Source organism: Pinus tabuliformis, chromosome Q (assembly GCF_031772625.1).
Source record: "Pinus tabuliformis cultivar Carrire ecotype Pingquan chromosome Q, CPIR1, whole genome shotgun sequence".
Classification (NCBI taxonomy): Eukaryota; Viridiplantae; Streptophyta; class Pinopsida; order Pinales; family Pinaceae; genus Pinus; species Pinus tabuliformis.
This window is the reverse complement of record NC_142296.1, coordinates 428,826,564-428,837,450: the sequence shown is the minus strand read 5'-3', so window position 1 is coordinate 428,837,450 and position 10,887 is coordinate 428,826,564. Positions and strand designations below refer to the sequence as shown.

Genomic DNA, 10,887 nt, shown 5'->3' with positions numbered 1-10,887 from the left:
GGGATCTGTCAGGGCGTGTGTATCGTGCGGGTCAACAGCAAGAAGACCCTCCGGCTCCTGTTCAAACTCTGCCTCCGAATCCAGTTAATGAAAGCGCCATGGTTCAGGAACAGAGGCCGAATTCACCTCCAACTCAGATAGATGTTCCACCTGTTGGTCCTTCGCATAGGTACTCTGGAGTCCTCCATCTGGTCACTCATCCCAACGGCGAGCCAGTGATAGATGAAGACGGGTATGTTACCTGGGTAGCATCGCCCAGCCCGGAAAGGAAGGAAATGCCAACATCCCCGAATCATGGCGGTTCAGCACAGTAATCTCTGGCCGGGTGGCCATCCTGCTCTTTTGTTTTGTTTTTTTGCTATTAAGGTCATGGATAGCAAGTCCAAAGTTAAGTACTGGCATACCCTGTTAGCTGTTTTGGTCTATAGCAGAGACTTTTTGGTCATTTTGGTAATGGTTGTCAATGTAGGTCCAGAATTTCATAAGTTTGCTGCATCTAGTCTGCAGGACCTTACTGTAATTGTGACTGAAATGTTATATTGTAATATCCATGACTTTCTTGCTGAGGACTGGCTGAGGCCTCCTCCTGAAATGTAACCTCTATGTACATATTTTTACTTTCTTAATAGATTTAGCTTTTACCAAGAAAAAAAAATATGACACATTCATATTATAAGACTTTTATTGAATTTTCCTTTACAATATGAATATGTCACATCTCATTGAGGTTAGGGGCTAAATCTCAAACTTGTCATATCTTATTGAGGGTGGAAAAAATCTCAAACTTAGATCTATTAAAAAAATAACAATTATTTATATGAAGAAGAGTATTTTTAATAGAAATTATATAGGGAAAAATTTTGTCAACATATTTTCAACTAACTAACTATTCATCATTAGAACAGCATATCATAAATAATAAAAACTGACATTATAAATAATATTATTTATTGTAGTAATAATTAAATTACACTACTTACTTTCATGTGATACATTCATAAAAATTATGATTAACCATAATGATGGACGATGATATATTTTCAAACAATTACAATTATAAATATTCATATTTACTAAAAATTTATTCATTCCTCGACCATACCAAATACAAAAACCAGAGGCATTTTACCAAAATCCACAGATGGCAATAATAATCATTAAAAAAACAACAATAATTGCGCGTAAAACACTCTCACTAATACTCCGCGACAAACATTAACTGTAACTAAAAATGTGATCAGAGCGAGCTGCAAAGTAAAAGAAAAGCAAAAGGGAGGCGTGCAGGAAGAGCAGCAGGGTCAGATATACCTAACGTTCAAAGGTAAGCCAGCGCTGGCGTGTTCTGCGGGCAGCGCAGGTTGTTGTGGCTATTGGAGTTTCAATTAGCCATCTGCGTTGGCGATTGTACGCCGGCTGCCGCTCATTCACGCATGGAATCTTGCTGTTAAAGCGCGTGGACGTTCAGAAATCTCATGTCCATAGGGTAAATTATACCCTAATTTCTGTACCCTGCTAAAGCGCAGAAAATGCTGCTTGTTTGTGCAATTCAGATGAATATTTATTCTTGAAAAACTATCATGAGTTCCCACAGAAATTGGAAAATTTTCAGTATATAGCTGCGTTTTAGGGTTTCAATACTCCGAATGTTAATCTCGTACATGTCTGCGTTAATTTTGATTGAATGCCGTGTGTCTGTTCACCAGAATTGCAGCGTGGAATTTGTTGTAACTTGGGGTTTGTTTGCTGTCACCTCTATAGGGTTTGATGTCAAGACGTCATGTATAATCCCAATTGGGAAAAAATCGATTCGAGGGTTAAAGTCTCAGGCATAAATTACTACAGAAAAGACTGCAAATGCTTGCCAGCTCTGTGCCAATGCAAGGCCTTATTTCCAGTTAATGGCAAGTGAGTGCCTCTACCGACGACCCCAGTTTGATCTTTTGGTCTGGACCATATTGACAAGTACAACGGCTCAGGTCAGAGTTGCTTGAATCTACAATGTTGAATTCAACCCTTGAATCACTTATGCTGATATTTTCGCTGTTGGGGTTGAGTGAGATAGAACTGTGCATGTTTTTGAAGTAACTACCGTAGAACCAGTCAGATCTTTTAATAAAACTATAATATTGAAGATTTTATGTAGGAATAAATCATCAAGCCGTGCAGTGACAAGTGGTTGCTGGTTTTGAAAGGAAGGTAGATTTGTGGATCCAGGTATATCACTGTAAACATAATCATCCAATGACTAGTTTAATTCTTATTCTTGGTTTTAACAATAAATACAGTTTTTTGGTTCTGTTTGGTATTGGTTTTCTAACAATGAATATAGTTTGTTGTTCTGTTTGGTATTTCTTTTTTAATGCATCATTGCCCACCAACCTTAACCTTTAATAAGCTAATGTACTAGGGAAACTTTCAATCTGATAAGAGAAATCTCAGGTCAAAGGTCATTCAATGAAGACAGAAGATTGCAACTTTTGTGATCCAATACACTAGAGGTTTGAAGGGAAGTTTTACAAGCAGACAAATGATGAATAAACGTTTTGAGGGATTTTGTGTGCGATAAAGCGAGATTGAATTTGAATGGACTGCACATTTTTTTGAATCACTGAGAATTAAAATTCTGAGGTCCTTCGCAGGAATCATAAGCGAAAAGTGCCGAGATCGTTGACGCATGAGATGACATATGTTTGCTACTGCAAAAAAAAAGGCTTGCTTCACATATCTTGATATGTCTAGAGAAAGGTTTACTTTGAAGGTCCTGATGTGTTAGTGCACCTATAATCATCAAACTACTGGGCCTCTGCTTTCTTCGTTCAATTTTTCCTGGATGTATTGTAGCAGGAAAACTGAGTCAGGTTTCACGGTTCACCAAATCATAGAATTCCTTAAGAGAATCCAACGCTAAAATGTCTAGGGTTTTGGTTTGAATTTTGAGGTTGAGATCTCTTACTGGATTATGATCATTATTTGCCACTGAGAATCAAGGACCAATTTGCAAGACTGTAAAGTTGCCGTTGGTGTGGTCAACTACTGTATTTCTGTCTGAAAACTCTATTCAGAGTTAAGTTACATGCATGAATCCTTAAACAGCCTAACCTTAGACGTTTGAGTTTTTCATGGAGATATCAAGCTTCAGAACTTTTATGTGGTTCTATGGTCACCTTAACTGATAAAGCCCAATTCTTAGGTGCAATGGTGACATAGAGGAGACTGTTATATGCCTGTAAGAATAGCATTAATCAGCTGATTTAAGTCATTGTCTAAAGTTTAAACTGATTTCTTCTAGGCATAAATTGAGTCTGAATAATTGTGCAAGTAGATCCATGGCTGCTTTGGGCCTAGAAGACTTCCTCATACATGATCAATGTCACAGGGTTCACTGAACTTGAACCTTGATGTTCGAAGTTCAGCGAACCTCAACAAAATAATCAGATTTGGCTTAGGTTCAGTTTAGGTTGGCTTTACTCTGTTTGGTTTGGAAAGAGTTTCCAGTGTCATTACCTATCCAGCCACACCCTAGGGTTGTTCTCGAGCACTGCCAATGAAAAATCCATCTGTGCCATGCCCTCTCTGAATGCCTTTCTACACTGGTTTAAGGAAATTGCTTGCTCTTACATAGAAAACAACAGGCGGGCTTGACTAGTTTGAACTGAAAGTAGAGAATAAGCAATAAGAATATTGCAGCCAGCTTAAATGGAGATCGTGTAACTCTGCCTTTGCATAACAAACAAGAAAGGTTGAACTAGCCGGCATGGGGGAGTGGGTGAATTGAATTTATGCGAGGTAAACCCTATTTAGTTGAAATTTATTATTTTTATTATTGCTAAGGATTACATTTGTTAAATTATATAATTTAACAAATGAATTCATTTAAGTTATATAATTAAATAAATACATAACTATAAGTAATTTATTATTTTATTCTATATTTGTTTGGGAAAACGAGGTATTCCATACAGGACAAAAACTTTCAATAACCACGGACACTACCAGATCAAAGATCATAATGCCAATATTTTTATGTGTTTAAAACTGTTTAAGAGGAAAACAGTCCATGGCCCCAGCCAATGTGGCCACTTGAGACAATTTTGTTAATGCAAAAACAGTCCACGGCCCCAGCGAATTTGGCCACCTGAGACAATTTTGTTAATGAAAAAACAGTCCACGGCCCCAGCGAATGTGGCCACTTGAGACAATTTTGTTAATGCAAAAGTTTTTTTTTTACATAAGATATCACAATCGATTATTAACCATGACACTCCATGCTTTTTAAATAGAGATCATGGACTAATCAGGTGTTAAGCCATGGAACAATAGTCATTAGTGTCAAGGTGAATATGAGTTGTCAAATCACTCTATGTCTAGAACATATCATGATCGTCAGATTACAATGCAACCGATGCATACTAAAGAAGCACATTTTTACCTAATAGACACAGTAGACTAAGTTGAACTTAACTAACCCTCACGTCTTTAAAGTTTAATATCCTAACATCCTCCCCGTAAGGACAACTGGTGATATGATTGAAGGATTTACAAAGGTGGCACAATAGGAGAAGAAGGGAGGCATTAGAGCTTATCCCCCATTAGTGACAACTTTCTGAACCCCTAACATGGATCGAAGTTGACTAAACTTCGCTTCTGCAAGAGACTTTGTAAAGTTGTTTACAACTTGATCATTTGTAGGGCAAAAGAACATTTCAATAACTTGGTAATGAATAAGCTTTATAATGAAGTGCATTTGCAGGTCAATGTGTTTGCAACTTTGCATTGATGCTGAACTGGATCTTTAGTGAGCTTGATGGAACTTTGATTGTCGCCCCATAGGGTGGTCAGATGCTATTGTTGGAATATAAACTCTAAAAGGATTTGTTGAAGTCACAAGGCATCTTGACTTGCATTAACTATTGCTTCATACTTTGTTTCTGCTGAAGAAAGAACAATGTTTTGCTGCTTTTTACAAGTCCAAGTGACAGATCCATAACCAAGATTGAAAACATAACTTGCAATAGACTTTCGATCATTAGGGTCAACACCTGAATCTGAATTAGTGAAACCAACCAACAAAAGAGTCCTCCTTGAACTATAGCATATCCCAAATTGAATTGTACCCCAAATGTATAGAAGTACTGTTAATTTTAGGATAACAATGGTATGTTCTATGTTTAGAGCAATTTTACTTCAATTTTCTTTATCAGCCCAATAACATATCCAGTATAGCAATCACATCAACATGATAGTAAAATGTAGATAGAACATAAACAATTACAGTAGAAGACAAGCCAACACAAGAGGACACAAGATACGACACCAGATAGGGACAAACCACAATGTGGGGAAACCCTTGATCAATTCTTCTTATAATTCTTCAAAAGTTTAGTCGAGAGAGAGAATACAATTTACAATATTCACTTGCCCAAACTCATCAGTCAAAACAACAGAAACAAAAAGCCCTAAACAGAAAGTCAATGTTGGTCAACAGGTCTGAAATTGACCTCCAAAACAACTCGGTCAACCTTGGTCAACTCGGTCTCCAACAACAAGATAATGCAGCCCAAAAAATACGAAAATAATCAGTCAAATCTGGTCAACAAAAGTCAACGCAACAACCTGAATTAAGGCAGTGAATGATAGTCAACGCAGGGGTCAAACTACCTCGATTTTTGTGCCCAGAACAACGGCTTGCCCAAACAAAAGTCTCCCTCACAAAATCGAAGTCAAACAGGGTCAATGCTGGTCAAAGTCAGCTTCTTGAAATTTCGGCCTCATGAAATTTCGTACTCTTGAAATTTTGGTCAAATCTGGTCAACGCAATAGCTAGAAAAGACAGTCTTCCTTTTGCACGTGTGGAGAGAGAGAGGCCTAGAAATCCATACCCAATCAAGATGAGAGAGCGGAAGATCAATGAGATGAGATGCCAAAATGAGGAGGAGGCACCTTGTATTTATATGCGACGTTGAAGGTGGGAGGAGGCTAATTTGATGGCTAGACGACCTTGACAATTTGTCCATAATCAAAATAAAATCATAACTTCATTTGTACATGTCAGAATGGGATGATCTTTAGATTAATCCTACACCTCTCGGAAAGAGGAATCCAAGAAAAATATCAACTGCCTCATAAGAGCTATCGAAAGTGATGTTTGGCCCTAGTTGCCAAATTTAACACTCCCTCTCAACTAGGGAGAACGTCACCTGCCAAATTATCTGACAATCTGTACGATCCCTATCACTGCACTGCTATGCTCTGCTCTGTTGAACCATGAAGAAATAAGAAATGATCGAGAATGGTATCTCCACTGACTCGAAGTCAGTGTCCAACAACAAAGAGTGTATCATACCACTCTTAACTGACCTGTAGTCAGTTTCCATTGATCCCAAATCAATATCAATGTCCTAGCATAGTGAGTACGGCAGTACATGATGCGTCCATCGGTAATACTATGGTCCCTATCCCCATTTCTCTACTCATTGGCCAGACGAGAGGTACTTCCCATGAGTCCCGAACTGCATGGGTAGGATGTGCTGGTAGGAGAAGGTGAAACATTCATCCCGCTCATATGCCATAGGGGAGGGTGAACCACTCAGCCTATGCATATGCCACCATGGGGTATCACAGGGAAAGGTGAACCGTTCACCCTGTACACAACGCATCACTAGGGGAGGGTGAGTCAACCTATGGTCGCTCATCGCTCTAAGAAGTACCCCAAGCCCCCCTGAGCACCTAGAGCTCACTATCCATCTCATACAGGACCCTCATAAGAGGGTCTCTCCACGACTCCAAGTCATTCACGGAAGGTTAATAATTTGACCTTCTCAAGGGGCTTTGTAAGAATATCCGCAATCTGCTCATCGATCCCAATATGATTGATCCTTATTGCTCCCCGTTGTACCATATCCCAGATAAAGTGGTACCTGATATCAATATGCTTGGAGCGATCATGAAACACGGGATTCTCAAAAAGATGAATCCCACTCTGGTTGTCACAGAAGATCATGGTGGTATCCATCACATGTCCAAACAGCTCACTAAAGAGATTCCTCAACTAGACAGCTTCATTGGAGGCCAAACTAGCAGCAATGTATTCAGCCTCAGTGGTGCTTAAAGCAACCGACTTCTGCTTCCTTCTCATCCATGATATTGAAGCAAAACCTAGAGAGAAGCAACATCCTGATGTGCTTTTGCGATCCACCACATTGCTAGCCCAATCTGCATCAGAGTAACCATGGAGCTTCACATTCCCGACAGTGTATCTCAGTCCATAAGTGATTGTGCCCCGGAGATATCTCAAGAGATTCTTGGTAGCAATCCAATGTATATGATGAGGCTCAACCATAAACTAACTCAATGTGTTCACTGCAAAACATATGTCCGAACGGGAGTTCACCAAGAACATCAGGGCCCCTATGAGTTGACGATACTCAAAAGGATTTCCCAAATCGGGCCCGGCAACACTTCCGCATAACTTCTTGAAGTTAAGTTCCATCGGAGTAGTCACAGACTTGCAGTCCACCATCCCAAATCTTTCAAGTAGCTTCACAACATATTTTCCTTGAGAAAGGAAAATCTCCCCTGGCTTTTGCCAGACCTCCAACCCTAGGAAGTAATGCATCAGTCCTAGGTCCTTCATATCAAATTCGGAAGCCAACTCTCTCTTACATTGATGAATAAGAGGGTCTGCACCTGTCAGAAAGAGATCGTCCACATAGAGTACCAAGATGAGAGGTCTATCATTCTCAACCTTAAAGTAAAGGTTCGGATCAACTTCACTTCTTGTAAATCCCTCTTCATCAGATAGTTATCGATCCTCCCGTACCAAGCCCGGGGTGCTTGCTTCAACCCATAGAGGGCTTTCTTCAACCTGCATACATGTGTAAGACGATCTTGAAATTCAAACCCTTCAAGTTGTTCCACATAGACTGCCTCCTTAAGTGAACCATGCAAGAAGGCAATCTTGACATCCATCTGGTGTAGATTCCATCCTTGCGAGGCAACAAGGGCTATAATCGAACAGATGGTGGTGTAGCGAGCAACAGGTGCAAATATCTCATCATAATCTACACCTTCCTTTTGAGAGAAGCCTCGAGCAACAAATCTGGCCTTGAACTTCTCAACACTTCCATCAACACCATGCTTGATCTTGTAGAGCCATTTAGAGGTGACAATAGATTTGTCCTGGGGTCTAGGGACCACATCCCAGACATCATTCTTCATAATTGACTCATACTCTTCGTTCATAGCATCCTTCCATACTTGTTGCTTCACAACTTCTTCGAATGAGCAAGGTTCAGACTGAATAATGGTGCTCATAGCAGTTAAGTACCCTTGGTACCTATTAGGCTTCTTGCTTTCACGAAATGTCCCCCTCGGTGCAACATGTCTCTCGGCATCTTTGAGAGTTTCCCTCAGCCATGAGGGTCTCCTTTTGGAGGAGGAGGGCTCATGAGGAGGAGGATCAATGGGATCCATCGGTTCTTCAACATCGGGCATCGACTCATCCTGCGAATCTCCCTAATTTCCTGCATCTGCTTCTTTGTCCTTCCTTGGAATAGGAAGGTTGCTAATCTTCCTTAGGGCAGCATCCTCATCGAAGGTGACATCATGACTCAACTCTACTTCTCTTTGACCAGGCACATAGATTCTATATGCCTTAGAAGTTTCACTGTAGCCCACAAAAGTTCTTTTCTTCCCAGATGCCTCCAATTTACTTCTCTTAACATGAAAGTATACGGGACTACCAAAAATTCTAAAATGAGAAACATCAGGTTTCTTACCGGTGAAAACTTCTTCGGGAGTTTTGGAGTCCAATGCTTGATGAGGGCATCGATTTTGAACATACATAGCAGTGTTGGTAGCTTCTCCCCATAGGAACTTTGGAAGTCCTTGATCATGAAGCATGGCACGAGTGGATTCTATAATGGAACGATTCTTCCTTTCAACAACACCATTTTGCTCAGGATTATATGCAGTAGTAGTCTCCCTCTTAATGCGAACTTCCTTGCAATAGTCATTGAATTCATTTGACTCGTACTCGGTTCCATTATCGGTCCTCATTATCTTGATCTTCTTCCTTGTTTGATTTTCCACCAAGGCTTTGAAGGCATAAAACCATGAGAATATTTTGTCCTTCTTCTTCAAGAAATATATCCATGTTTTGCGAGAGAAGTCATCCACAAAGACAACATAATATAAATATCCTCTTCATGATGTCACAGGCAACATACCAGATAGATCAGAATGAACCAATTGCAACATGTCTGTGGTCTTGCTATCACTTGAGGGGAATGATCCCCTTGTGTGTTTTCCCTCAGCACATCCCTGACATACACCTTCATGCTCTATTTTGAATTCGGGCACACCTGTAACCATCTTCCTTGCATCGGGTAGAGCCTTATAGTGAAGATGAGCAAATGTCTGGTGCCATAGTTCGGATTGAAGAGATGTGTCGCAAGACATGGCTCCCAGTGGACTTCCTCCAACTTGATATAATCTGTCAACCCCGAATCCAAGAGTAAATGCTTCTTTGAAATTTCTTTTCCACACCCGTACCTTTTCATCGATGAATGCCACCTTGAATCCTTTGTCTTCCATCGTCGAGATAGACACTAGATTCTTCTTTAGATCAGGTACATATAGTACTTCTTGAAGATGAATGATGTTACCTTGATTTAATTGAAGGGTAACATTCCCAACTCCCTTCACGGGATAGGTGGCATTGTCTCCAAGGATAATTTCCAAATTTGTATCCTTCTCTATCAGATTTGAAAGAGCTTCCTTGTACTTGGTGAAGTGCCTTGAGGCACCACTATCAATTAACCAATATCCCAAAGCATCCGGAGGATATCGGATGCCAGATGCTTACCTAATCCTCCATTCTTTCTTCCCAAGTGAAGACAATTATGATGTGTCTATCTCTCCCTCTCAATTAGGGAGGATATACCCATTCCTATGAAGGACTGTACCCATTCCTGTAAAAGGAATGTACCGAAGCTCCCTCTGAACTAGGGACTTGACCAAGCTCCCTCTTAATCAGGGACTTGCTTCCACCAGCTCTCTAGGTGGAGATCATGCGACAACCAAGTGCTTGTAGGGCTCCCTCTTTCGATGTCATGGATTTCACTTTCTTTGATATGGAGCCTTCATCTTTTAGGACTTCTTCGTAGGGCATCGACCATCCATCACTTTCATTTATGAATCATGTCAGTCATGTCATCTTTCTTTCATCGGAAAGTGATTCATTAGTTCATATTTGGCCTTTGGTTTATACAACTACCTTCTCCATATCATGTTTTCTTCAGGATCTTATCATTCCACCACGTGAGTGCCGGTTATAGTTGACATCCATAACTCTTCCATCAATAGCCCTGTATTAGCCCATCCAGATATTGTTCAAAAATAAAAAATGAATCATCAAATTAGCATTACCTTTGTGATGTTCGTATATCATGACATCTGCTTGTTGTTTCATCAACATCCTGCATACATATTGACATATCTCCAAGATATACAATGTCAAGTGTCTCCTCCTTTTCGAGACTGCATCAGAGTCTTCATACCTTTTCCATGGAGATGTCATAGTGAATCCTTCTAGGCATCAGATGTTGATTTCCTTGTGTGACCATAGTTGCATCTTTCATGATCTCTCCTTACTTTCTTCTCATATTGCTCCCCATGAACTTCCATCCATAGTTTCTTCATTTTTGTCAACCACCTCATATTCCATATGAGGACTTCTTATGGTGATTTCTTCTAGTCAGTATGTGAACCATGCCTTCATGCATCTTTTCAAAAGAGGAGATCCCTTTCTCTTGATCATGCTCATGAGGTATAACATTTATCCCTGCTACCTGTAAGTGTAACTATATGACATGACTCAATTTTATC

The 10,887-nt window shown here is 40.0% G+C and overlaps 1 protein-coding gene across 3 annotated transcripts in view; it reads left to right on the top strand.

Annotated features, from left to right (window-relative positions):
- The first annotated feature begins 1,165 nt into the window (after positions 1-1,165).
- The window catches only part of LOC149220048 (uncharacterized), a 75,398-nt gene continuing 65,676 nt past the window's right edge, over positions 1,166-10,887 (top strand). Inside the window, exons 1-3 of one of the 3 annotated variants that reach the window (XM_089384614.1) lie at positions 1,166-1,483; positions 1,759-1,976; positions 2,144-2,214. The gene's annotated coding sequence lies outside the window, so the exon portion shown is untranslated. Of the gene's footprint in view, positions 1,484-1,703; positions 1,977-2,132; positions 2,215-10,887 lie in introns of all 3 variants that reach the window. The other 2 variants (XM_089384617.1, XM_089384615.1) reach the window with 2 other exon arrangements.